Here is a 13,624-nt window from a genome sequence, read left to right as displayed (position 1 = left end):
CATTCTTCCCCATTCCTGGCCATCCACTCAATCAGTCCCTTTCCCACTTGTTTGTTCAGGACTGCTTCTTTCTCTTCCTGCTTAACCTTTTGTTTGCTGCATGTATCTCTCTTGCTTTTATATCTCCTGGACCTTTATTCTGCCTACAGACAACCTGTGCCAAGTCTTCATGTCTTTTTGGCTGCTTTTTGGCCTTTCCTGCCCTTCTCAGTTGACTTACTAATATTTTTCCTCTTCCCTTCCAACCACCACACCTGCTACATCCTCCCATTGACCTGGCATCCTCTGCATCGCTCCAGTAGAAATTCTCTCCCAGCCTCTGTTCTGTGAAACCACTATCAGTACCTCATCCCCAAGCCCTGGCATTATAATAAAGCAAAATAATTACATGCTCCTCACTCAAATGAACCAGTTTTGCACTCTTGATGGCCCACCAGGAAAGAGAAGTGGAAATTTCCTCCCACAAATTCATAACACAAAGTAAGGCAATTTCTATTTTTTGTTGCAGATTCTATTTTTGGTAGTAATACATGCACTATATTAATAAAAGAAAATGAACAGCACTCAAAAAAAAAAAAAAAGAAAGAAATTGGGAATAGAGGCAAAGAAACAGGGAACAGAAATTGGAACACTGACCCAAATTTCTAGTTTGGAAATTGGTAAATTGGAACTATGTGATTTGCATAGAGAACTTGAAATATTGATGATTCTAGCCAAGTGATCTGAATTCTTTAAGCTGCCCCTTCCTTCATTTAAGACCTCTTTTAACTCTAGTAGTATGAATCTGATCCTTTACCCTTAGTTTCCAAGGAAAGTGAAATTGTGAATGACACAACAAAAGATATAGGAGGGGGAAAAATAAAGTGAAGGAAATGAATTTATGGAAATGATTCTAAATACAAGATAAAAGGCTGTGGATATAGGCAACATTGGCTTTTTATCTCTGGGAGGGAAATTCCTAACAATTTCCAGAATCTTTGGTCAAGAAGAATTGGGGGAAAAGTTATGAGAAAGTAACAGCTAACACATAGCAGTAACTGTGTGCCAGACTTTGTAAGTACACTACACATGGACTTCAACCCCGTGAAGTAGGAAGCTGAGGCTCGTAGAGGCATGACTGGAACATACAGTGTTATGTTCAGTGTTGGAGTAGCTCACTGTGTACTGAAACGCAAATGCTGCATGTAGTTTAGGATATTATATATTAAGAATAATAGAATGGTGTTAGAGAAAGATCATAAAAGGCTACTGAAATAAAGTAATGACTTCTCCATTAAGATTTATCTTTAAGGACTTCTTAGTGTGTGGGTAAAGAGCAAAATCTGAAGACGAATACAGAATTATAAAGACATAAAAGATATGAAGGGATTAGGGAATTAGAGAATCAGACTATAATCCTAAATAACCTGTGGAAGAACAAGGTCAACTCATTTTACTTTTTCTAACTTTAGTTTATTCTTTAAAATGAAAGAAATGGGGGAGAAATGGGGTTTTACAATCCCATTCTGAAGTGATGTACCTTTCCAGAGGTGCTTCAGGGCCATTGGCTGGTGAGGCCTCACTTTCATGGCAGAGATTACAGGTGTGCACCACCATGCACAGCTAATTTTTTAATTTATTTTATTTTTTTGGAGAGAGGAGAGAGGTGTTTCACTATGTTAGCCAGGCTGACCTAGAACTCTTGAGCTCATTCAATCCTCCCTGCTCAGTCTCCCAAAGTGTTGGGATTACAGGGGTGAGCCACTGTGCCTGGCCCCCAAGATTCTTAAAGATTGTTTTTAATTTTGAATCCTAACTTCAAAAATCTAAAGAATCATAGATTATTTAGTTCAGAGCTTCTCCAAGTTTTTATTTTGAACGTGGAACCTAACAAACAAAGGCAAATAAATAGGGAGTTTAAAAATGAGCTGGTGGAACTGAGGGAGCACGGCAATAAAAATGAGGCTTCACCAGCCAGTCAGTGGTGAAGCTCAAGTGGGAGGCCTGAGGTCAAAACTGCAGAGAGCCAAGATCATGCCACTGCACTCCAGCCTGGGCGACAAAGTGAGCCCCTGTCTCAAAAAAAAAAAAAAAATCTCAGAATACAAGAAAAAAAAGTCATATGTAAAACATTACTAGTGGCCTACCCAAAGGCCTCTTTATTTATTTATTTATTTATTTTTTCACTAAAAGTCCATTCTAGTTTACCTGGCCCAAGGGACAAATGTGGTACACTAAGCCAGTTATCTCATTTTTCTTTCAAAATTGATCTGAGGTGTGCTTTTCACTGAATCCCTGCCAATGAGGGCAAGAATAGTCAGCTAGGAGTTTCCGGGAAAGATGATATGGAAGATCTCTCTTACCCTTTCTCCTTGTATGAGGGTGTAATGCTTGGAGCTGCCCAACCATCCTATGACTTGAAGGGAAACAGAGGGTGATCCCACAGGAAAATAGAAAAAGGCTCTGCACCATCCTGAAATTTTTTTCATGCAGACTTTTGGTTAGGTAAATTAAAGACCTCTATCGTTTAAGTATGTTTGAGTTGAGCATTTTGTTACATGTAGCCAAAAGCATTCAAGGGATGTGTGTGTGTGTGTGTGTGTGTGTGTGCGCGCCTGCGCGCGTGTGCATCCAGCACTCCACCCAACTCCTTCTGGTACAAGAAACCTTCTGTTCTATAGATAATCAATACTTTGAGATTTGGGTTAGGCTAACTTGCCTCTTTTTCTGTATTTCTCTGTCACAATAGCAGGTGTGTATTTTCCCTTGGCACTGTACTTTTTTAGAGATGGGTATGTGACTAAATCTGGGACGTTGAAAAGTCCTTGCCGAAACTCTCTTGCAGAAGTTTTCAGTAAACTCTGTCTTTTTGCTGGGTTGTTCAAACAGGTCGAGTGTATAGTTTGGGTTGTCCAGAAGAAAGAGACAAACATATTCCTAATATGATATTGTGCCACTAGAAGCAGCCATGCCTGACTAGAAAAAATTCTGGATTTTGTGTTTATATGAGTCAGTAAATTGTCCCTAAACAACACGTGGTGGGCCAAGTGTAGTAACTCACACCAGTAATCCTAGCACTTTGAGAGGCAGAGACAGAAGGATCAGCTGAGGCCAGGAATTTGACACACCAGCCTGGGCAACATAGTGAGACCTTGTCTCTACAAAAAATAAAAATAAAAGAAATAAATTACCCAGGTGTGGTGGTACACACCTGTAGTTCCAGCTACTTGGGAGACTAAGGTTGGAGGGTTGCTTGAGCCTGGGAGTTTGAGGCTGGCTGCAGTGAGCTATAACTGTGCTACTGCACTTCAGCCTTTGCAACAGAGCAAGACCTTGTCTGTAAAAAAATTACAACAACAACAACATTAGCCTTTAAAGTTAGTTTAAGCAGTATTTTGCTAGAATCTTAACACAAATTGAGAAACTCTTTTACCCCAAACATGGTAAACTTAGAGAACTCATTACCCAGGATGTGATATAGACTAATAATATTAAAGTTTAAGAAAAGTTTAGGCCAAGCATGGTGTCTCATGCCTGTAATCCCAGCACTTTGGGAGGCCAAGGTGAGTGGATCACCTGGGGTCAGAAGTTCAAGACCACACTGACCAATGTGTGAAACCCCATCTCTATTAAAAATATTAAAAAAAAGAAAAAAAAGAAAAAAAAGCTGGGCATGGTGGTGTGGCTGTAATCCCAGCTACTTAAGCAGCTGAGGCAGGAAAATCCCTTGAACCCAGGAGGCAGAGGTTGCAGTGAGCCAAGATTGTGCCATTGCACTCCAGCCTAGGGAACAGAGTGAGACTCCATCTCCAAAAGAAAAAAAGAAAAATTTAGAGAAATTCGTCAATGATAACACTACAAGGAGACAACAAAAACCATGAGAAAATTTTTAGGACACATTCCCAGCTTGTTGAAATAAGGTAAATTCTGTTGCAAAGAAGGATCGGAGCATTTGAAGGAATATTCAGGCAACAGTGTGACAGACAAGTAGAAAGAAGAGAAACTAAAAATAGAGAAGTCCGTTCAGGAGGTGATTAGAATGGGAGTAGAGAGATGATGAGGTCCTGAACCAAGGCGGAGGCTCTAGCATGAGGTTCATGGCAAGACAGAAGGAGGAAGAAAAATTAGTCTAGGAATCTACCTTACATGATTGATAGACTTGCGGTGTAGTGTAGAAAAGTAAGGAAGAGAAAATACTGGAAGGAAAGTGGTGGGGTAAAGTACTCATTTTTGGAAATTCTGACTTTGAAGTAAGAAAGAAGAGGTGTCTACTAAGTGGTTAGATCAACCCCTGGAGCAATCAAGGCTGCAGAAGTGGATTTGGAAGTTAATCACCTGAGAGGTGAAATGCAAAAATGTGGAAATGGAGAATATCACACAGAGAAAAGAGTGATGAGGACACAGCCTTAGGGAATGACAGGAACTGAGGAGCCACAGTTGGAGAAGCAGGGCAGTGGCATCTGTGGAGGCAGGCAGAGCCCCACTTCTTTTGCTAATTCTGAATAATACAACACGACCAACGCATGTGTCAGAGTGTTTCATAGATATACTGTGCAGTAATCCTGTTTCACGTCGGGAATGCTGTAGTAGGCAGTGATTTTATTATCTGTGTGGTCAAGCTTGAAGAGATCGGGTGGCCAACAGTGCCTTCTGGGTGGCACACGCTAACACTTCCCTTGGTCTGCTCTGTTCCCATGCTCGGATAAGAGGCTCCCAATGAAGCTAGTAGAGAGAAAGAAAGCACTTGAGTGCTGTGAAGTGTTACACAATCTTCTCTTTTAGGCAACCCTGGCCATTGGGACACCCAGTGTGACAGGCAGGGGCTTGTAAGTTGCATCATAGCACCTTGGAGCACTTGCTCAAGGTACCAAGTTCCTACCTGGTGTTAGCTCATCATAGAAAAGTGGCCAGGCTTATGTCATCTGAAGAAAGTAAACAGTTCAGCGACAGAAATAGTTCATATAATACAAAGTCACCAAAGCAAGCAATGCCTTTCTTTTTTTTTTTTTTTTTTTTTCACCTGTGAGTGATTGTATTGATTTAATACACACAGCTTATTTCTGTCCCAGGTTACAAACTAGCCCTAGGGAAATGGTGGAGCCAGTCATTTGGATTGCCCTTTACTGGCTGGGAATTAAATCATTACTTATTCCATTTTAGAATCACAAGTAGTACCCTAAGGCCTACTTTCCTAAGGATTAAAATCAAGGCATGGAAATGAAGAATCCAGGTGTAATTCTCAGATGCATGCAGATGTTGAGAATGCAGCAATTTTTCCTGGAAAGCTGTCACTGCAAAATCATCCTGCTCACGATATGCTCATTCCTAGTCCTCAAGCATGTCCAATTAGTCAACAAGTCTGATTTCTCCTTTTAAGATGGCATTGACTCTTGTTCTCCCTCCTCATGCCAGTGTCTCCTACACAGTGCAGACAATTACCAGCTCACTCCCTGGGCTACCCTGGAAACCTCAGATTTCCTCTGCCATCCTGCATGCTGCTACCAATTGCATTTTTTTCCTTTCCCTCCCCTACTTCTTCTCTCTCTCTCTCTCCTTTTCTTTCTTTCTTCCTTAATTTTGGAAAATTCAGTCATTTCTTTATTCCAAAATTGAATTAGCTTTAAATCCATACAGAGCCCTCATGGTGGAGGAAATGTGAGTGGGAACTCTTCACCTTTCTCTTGGCTCTCATTCTGGGTGAAGCATTTATTCAAATACTTCAGAGCTGCGCCTCTTGGTGGAAATAGCTTTCACTTCCCTTCCTAAAGTTCTCTCTTCTTCTTCTTCCCAAGTTATTTGGATCTTTTAAAATACACGTTTTTTCATAAGAAACCCACATGTATGGCACAAAATTCAAAGGGTATGAGAGAGTATTCATTGAAAAGTATGCCTGGCCTGGCACAGTGGCTTAGCCTGTAATCCCAGCACTTTGGGAGGCCAAGACGAGCAGATCACTTGAGGTCACGAGTTTGAGACCAGCCTGGCCAATATGATGAAACCCCGTCTCTACTCAAAAATACAAAAATTAGCTGGGCATGGTGGCTCGTGCCTGTAATCCCAGCTGCTTGGAAGGCTGAGGCAGGAGAATCTCTTGAACCCGGGAGGCGGAAGTTGCAGTGAGCTGAGATCACACCGCTGCACTCCAGCCTGGGCAACAGATCCTGGGTTTCCTTTCCTAGAGGCAACCACTGTTATCAGTGTCCTGTGTTTCCCTTCACAAATATTTCTAGGTGGATATAAACATTGCAACTTTTATTTAAAAATTTTTTAATCTTTTTTTTGAGAGGCATGCAATTTATTTTTAAGCACAAATGGTACATACTATACATGCCATTATGCTCATATCCTTTTTTTTCCCCCCAGAAATATACATCTTGGAAAATTATCCTTCTTAGAACACACAGAACTAACTTTATCTTTTTAGTGGCTCTGTGTTCATTTTTTAAATTGTCTTTTATGGACTAGGAATTAAAACATTATTTTTTCTATCTCACAATAACAAGCAGTGCCCCAAGGCCAAGTTGCCTAAGGATTAGAATCAAAGCATGGAAATAAAGAACCCAGCTGTAACTGTAAGATGCATGAAGACAGTGAGCAAGTCCATGGCATGGAGGTACCATAATTACCTGAGCCAGTTCTTTAGCAGAGGACATTTAGACTGTTTCTAATCTTTTGCTAGTAGGAACAATGCTACAGTGGATGCCTTGAACGAATGCCATTTTGTTCACATGAGAACATCTGCAGGATAAATTCCTGGGAGAAAAATTGCTAAGTCAAAAGGTGAGTATAGTTTAAATTTTGATCCATATTGCAAAATTACTCTCCAAAAATGTCTATTTTTCTTAATCATTGCATTTATTATATTACTCTTTTGCTCCCAAACGTTAGTGGATTCTTGCACTTATTTAATCTTCTGCTGTCTCCATGTTGTAATTTTTTTTATTTTTTTGAGACAGGGTCTTGCTCTGTCACCCAGGTTAGAGTGTAGTGGAACAATCACGGCTCACTGTTGTCTTGAGGTCCCCAGGACCAGATGATCCTCCCACCTCAGCCTCCTGAGGAGCTGAGACTACATGCGCCACCACACTGGCGAATTTTTGTATTTTTTGTAGACATGGGGTTTTGCTATGTTGCCCACACCGGTCTCGAACTCCTGGGCTCCCTTAATCTGCCCACACTGGCCTCCCAAACTGCTAGTATTACAGGCGTTAGATACCGAGCCTGGCCAAAGATAGTATTCTAGATTACCAAGATTCTTCTCAGCATTAATAGTCTGTGAACTTTTTATATTGTTTTGAAATATGAAAAGTTTGCAGTTTAGGAGAAAATAAACAAGTTTGAATAAGCTGAAAACATGTAGTGCTAAAAGAGGTCTTGAAAGCATCGCCTGGGAACTGGTTAGAAATGCCGACTACAGGATGGGTGCAGTGGCTCTGGCCTATGATCCCAGCACTTTGGGAGGCCGAGCTGGGTGCATGGCTTGAGCCCAGGAGTTTGAGACCAGTCTGGGCAACACAGGGAGACCACCCCCTGCCCACCATCTCTACAAAAGATAAAAAAAAACTAGCCAGGCATGGTGGCATTCACCTCTGTAGTCCCAGCTACAGAGAAGCTGAAGTGGGAGAAACTCTTGAGCCCGAAAGGTTGAGGCTGCAGTGAGCTGTGATTGCCCCACTGCACCTCGTCAAAAAAACAAAAACAAAAACAAACAAACAAACAAACAAAAACACAAGAAAGGCAAATGCAGCCAGTTCCTGAAGGATCTTGGCTGATGGGTGAAATTTGGGTGGGGCCACGTAGGCTATTGTGTTATGAGTTAAATTGTGTTGCCCAAAAATTCGTATGTTGAAGTCCTAACCCCTCGAAATGTGACCTTATTTGGAAATAAGGTCTTTGCAGGTGATCAAGTAAAGATGAGGTCATTAGGGTGGACCCTAATCCAATAGGACTGGTGTTCTTATAAAAGGGAAAATCTGGACAGATAAACACACACACCATCTGAAGATGAAGGCCGTGGTTCAGGTGATGCTTCTATAAACTAAGAAACAAACCACCAGAAGCCAGAAAGAGATATGCAGCAGATTTTCCCTCTCTTCCCACAGAAAAATCAGTTCTGCCAGAGCCTTGATCTTGGATCTGTGGCGTCCAAAACTGAGACGATAAATTTCTAGGCCACACAATTGATGATACTTGTTAGGGCAGCTCTAGCAAGCTAATGCATTAGGTTATCAAGAAGTAACTCAGCAGTTAGGATACTATAGTCTTACATTTTTGACTTGCCAGAGACCAGTATATTTGTACATTAATACCATTAACTTCATTTTTAATATTAGTTCTTGACAATTTAAGCAACGCAAAGCAAAATACAATAATAGTAGAGAGTCTGCTGAGTGTGGTGGCTGACATCACAGTCCGAGTTCTCTGGGAAGCCTAGGTGGGAGGACCTTTCAGGGCCAGCCGTTCAAGAGCACCCTGGCCAACATAGGCAGACCCCCAACTCCACAAAAAATAAACATTAGCCAGACATGGTGGTGCATGCCTGTAGTCCTAGTTACTCACGAGGCTGAGGTGGGAGGATCACTTGAGCCTGGGAGTTTGAGGTTGCAGTGAGCTATGATTGCACCACTGTACTCCAAACTGAATGACAGAGGGAGATTCCATCTTTAAAAAACAAAAACAAAAAACCTAGAAAGTCAAGGAACAATTCAGCATAGTGAGGAGAGAGGACCTATATTCCATAAATATACTATTCTCCAAAGTTAACATCCTGGACCGGGTGTGGTGGTTCATGCCTGTAATCCTAACATTTTGGGAAGTTGAGGCAGGAGGATCCCTTGAGGCCAGGAGTTTGACACCAGCCTGGGTCAACACAGTGAGACACCAGCTCATTAAAAAATTAGCCAGGCGTGTTGAGGCAGAGGATCCCTTGAACCCAGGAATTTGAGGCTACAGTGAGCTATGATTGTGTCACTGCACCCCAGCCTGGGCAACAGAGCAATATCCCATCTCAAAATGAAGAAAAAATGAAGGCTTATAGATGATAAAAGTAATTGAAAGCCACTTTTTAAAAATTAGCTTTTTGCTTTTATTTTTTTTTCTTCTATTTCAGACAGGCAGTGTGTGACACCATAACAAAGTTTAGGGGCAGCACATCTCACACATGTGGCTGAATACTCAGTCATCATGCTTATAAACTACAGAAGGGTCTGAATGAGTTTCTAGAGTAATTCCTAGTCTAAAGGTTTACAGTTCTATTTTCATGACTATTTTAGGAGCTAGAAGCATTAAATGTAATTAATGGTTGTGAAGAGCTGCAGACACAGGCATAACAAAGCAAGGAGGACACAAAACCTCAGAGAGGCAATAACGTACTTTTATTTTCACATTCAGTCCTATAAATATCATTGCAAAATCTGTATATTTGTTTTGGCACATAATATATTTACTAGTAATCTTAGCTTTGTGAATTTTCTGATTTGCTCTTTTTAAAAAAGATTACCGTATTTTTTCTAGAGACGGGGTCTTGCTGTGTTGCCTAGGTTGATCTTGAACTCCTAGGCTCAAGCAATCCTCCCATCTCACCTAAATAAGGTACCTTGATAGGAGCTTCCAGGTTTAACTTTGGTTGAACCATTAACACATTTATCTTTATTTTTTAGTTTTACTCATGTATGGCAAAGTACTGCTGCATTACACAGTCATATACTATTTCACTCTGTTTTGCTCCCTCGGGTTAATGACCACCTTATCTAGATTTTATGCTTAAAAGGTAAATACTGCCATTAGTTACTCGGAGTCCTCTTCACTTTTCCCCTTTCATCAATTATATATATATAGAGAGAGAGATAGATAATATATATATTGTGTATATATATAGTGTGTATATATATAGTGTGTATGTATATATAGTTTGTGTGTGTATATATATACACATGTAGTGTGTGTATATATACACACACAACATTTACCACAAAAGGATATTACACTGGTAAAAGGAACATCTCATTTGGTCAATTAGCAGAATGTCGTTATAACATAGACAAATTACTTCCACTTTAACGTGATTTTTTTCCCCACTTCTGAGACAAATTGTATGTTGTGGGAGAAAAATAATAGGGTTGGTGAACATAAATAATACTACATATAGTGTTTATAAGAAACTAGATGTTGTCTAACTTGAACAGCAAAACAATTACCATAAACTAGAACACTTCTAGCTAACAGAAGAAAAAACAAGGGGGTAAGTGCTTATTTAAAATCCTTCAAAAAGTAAGTAGAGGGCTGGAGTTCTGACTCCAGAGCTTATATTCTTGACAGCTTGTCTAGGCTCCATAACAAATTGTCCGTGTACTTCATTTGTATAACTTTCCAGTCACATAAGTTCTCTTTCTCTCTCTCTCTTTTTTTTTTTTTTTACATTTTTTTGAGATGGAGTTTCACTCTTGTCACCCAGGCTGGAGTGCAATGGTGCGATCTTGGTTTACTGCAACCTCCACCTCCCGGATTCAAGCAATTCTCCTGCCTCAGCGTCCCGAGTAGCTGGGATTACAGGCCCTGCCACCCTGCCCAGCTAATTTTTTATTTTTAGTAGAGATCGGGTTTTATGATGTTGGCCAGGCTTGTCTTGAACTCCTGACCTCATGTGATCCACCCACCTCGGCCTCCCAGAGTGCTGGGATTACAGGCATGAGCCACTGTGCCTGGCCATAAATTCTGTATATTAAACAAAGCAGCAATGAAAATTTCTAGCAGTTTTTCTGTTAGCGCCAAGTAGCTGAAAGACTTTGAACTAATAAGATGTTTTCTGCTATGACCTTAAGGGTCATTAAACCTAAAGTTATTCTTCAGAAGGGTAAGGAATGCCAAAAAATAATGGTCATTATCTGAATTTAAGATCCTGTATTACAGAAGCAATACAAATTATAAAATTAGCATTTAAAATGTTTGAATCATTGATAAGAATTCTTCCTACATAATCTTTCATGGAAAATGAAAAATGCCTAGTCAGGAAAACCAACCTCACTCAGATACGAAGTCGCTTCTTTGTGTCAGTTTACCATCCGGGGCAAAAGTGCTTGGCCACATCATTTGAGAACACTGGAAACCACGCAAAGCTTCTCTTAGTAGTATTGAGTCACAAAGATGTAGGATTTATTAGTCAGCCTTTAAAAATATCTGCAGACAATTGTATGAAAAACTTGCCACATTGTATAATCCTTAGGAGTATAGGATTTGTCCAGGAGTGGTGGCTCACGCCTGTAATCCCAGCACTTTGGGAGACCAAGGCGGGTGGATCATTTGAGGTCAGGAGTTCAAGACTAGCCTGGCCAACATGGTGAAACCCCGTCTCTAGTTAAAATACAAAAAAAATTAGCCGGGCATGGTGGTGCATGCCTGTAGTCCCAGTTACTCGGGAGGTTGAGGCAGGAGAATTGCTTGAACCCGGAGGTGGAGGTTGCAGTGAGCCGAGATTGTGCCACTGCACTCCAGCCTGGGTGACAGAGCGAGACTTTGTCTGAAAAAAAAAGAAAAAAGAAAAAAAGAAATACAGGATTTGGTCAGACTGCCAAGGTTTCAATTCCATCTCCATCTTTTACCAGTTCTGTAATTTTGATGGGGGCATTTAGCCCCTCTGTCTCAGTTTTCTTCTTGGTAAAAAGGGCGTACAATTGTATGTATCTCATAGGGTTGCTGTGAGAATTGAATGGGCTAATGCACATAAAATTCTTCTACAATGTCTGGCACATAATAAGATTAGCTCAATAAATATTAACTATAATGGAACAAAGGAGAACCAATATTGTAAAACCTGCTTCTAACCAGTATAAAGACGAGCAACATTTGGCTTTGGATTATCCTAAAGAAAAAACAGTAAGCAGAAAATCATACCTTTTAAAAATATGACACCAGGAGCAATGAGTGGCTCATGCTTGTAATCTCAGCACTCTGAGAGGCTGAGACAGGTGGATTGATTAAACTCAGGAGTTTAGGAGACCAGCCTGGGTAACATAGTGAAACCCCATCTCTACAAAAAATACAAAAATTAGTCTGCCATGATGGTGTGTGCCTGCAGTCCCAGCTACTTGGGAGGCTGAGACAGGAGGATCACATGAGCCCTGGAGGTTGAGGCTGCAGTGAGCTGTAATCATGCCACTACACTCCAGCCTGGTTGACAGAGCAAGACACTGTCTGAGGATGAGTGGGGTGGGGGGAAAAGATGAGCAACGTGTTAAGAGGGCAAGTAATTATAAAACTGAGAGAAGAAACTGCATGGAGCCAAAATATATTTTCCCTGAGCTTGAAAAAATGGCAACTCTTTACTTCATCAATATTCCATAACCTTTGCTTAGGCTTTTTGGAGCTATCTTGGTAGGGTGATATTGAAAGTAGTAATCAGCCAGGCGCGGTGGCTCATGCCTGCAATTCCAGCACTTTGGGAGGCCGAGGCGGGTGGATCACCTGAGGTCAGGAGTTTGAGACCAGACTGGCAAACATGGCGAAACCCCATCTTTACTAAAAACACAAAAAAATTAGCCATGTGTGGTGGTTCATTCCTGTAGTCCCAGCAACTTGGGTGGTTCATTCCTGCTGAGGCAGGAGAATCACTTGAACCCAGGGGGCAGAGGTTGCAGTGAGCCGAGATCATGCCACTGGACTCCAGCCTGGGTGTGACAGAGTGAGACTCCACCTCAAAAATAAATAAATAAATAAATAAAAATAAGGTTGGGCCCGGTGGCTCACACCTGTAATCCCAGCACCTCGGGAGGCAGAGGTGGGTGGATCACCTGAGGTCGAGAGTCCAAGACCAGCCTGGACAACAAGGTGAGACCCTGTCTCTACTAAAAATACAAAATTAGCTGGGCATGGTGGTGCATGTCTGTAATCCCAGCTACTTGGGAGGCTGAGGCAGGAGAATCGCTTGAACCCAGGAGGTGGAGGTTGTAGTGAGCCAAGATCATGCCATTGCACTCCAGCCTGGGCAACAAGAGCCAAACTCTGTCTCAAATAAATAAATAAATTCCTGAATCTTTTTCCATGGGAATGTGGAAAATACAGATAAAGTGATTTATATGCTCAGTATAATTAATGAATAAGCAGAAGTATTCAATTGAATTTAGTTTGCTTCAAAAATTCAGTCACTTCTGCTTAAATAACTTTAAGGTTAAATTAAGAAGAGTTGATGCAAATGCACATATCACTTGGGGACAAAGTTTGATTTTCCTTATTATTAAAGAATAGGGTCTTGATGTTATTCTCTCTCCTGCATTTAAAAATTGGAACAAATAAAGAACAAATGTCATCAATGTATTCTTATTTCAATATTCTAAGAGAAATTAGAATATTGCTTTCAGAATTGATGTTTTGAAGCACAGTATTGTTGTTGAACATAAATAACGTATAGGTGACTATCAACCTGTTTCTCCATTCTTTAAACTGTACATAAACTGCAAGTTAAACCCAACAGTTCTGTGATAATTGTTGTGAAGCACAAGGAGAGAGAATCAATGTGAGGTCAAACATTCACATTAAAATTTAAAGAATAGGTCTATTATCTGAAAGGATTCATAATGCTTCTTATAGATATATCTAAATGTGTTTTGGTACTAAGAAGTATTTGAATCCTGAGTAGCTTAGATATTTACAT

Source organism: Mandrillus leucophaeus, unplaced genomic scaffold (genome assembly GCF_000951045.1).
Source record: "Mandrillus leucophaeus isolate KB7577 unplaced genomic scaffold, Mleu.le_1.0 Scaffold110, whole genome shotgun sequence".
Taxonomy (NCBI): Eukaryota; Metazoa; Chordata; class Mammalia; order Primates; family Cercopithecidae; genus Mandrillus; species Mandrillus leucophaeus.
This window is presented reverse-complemented; position numbering follows the sequence as displayed.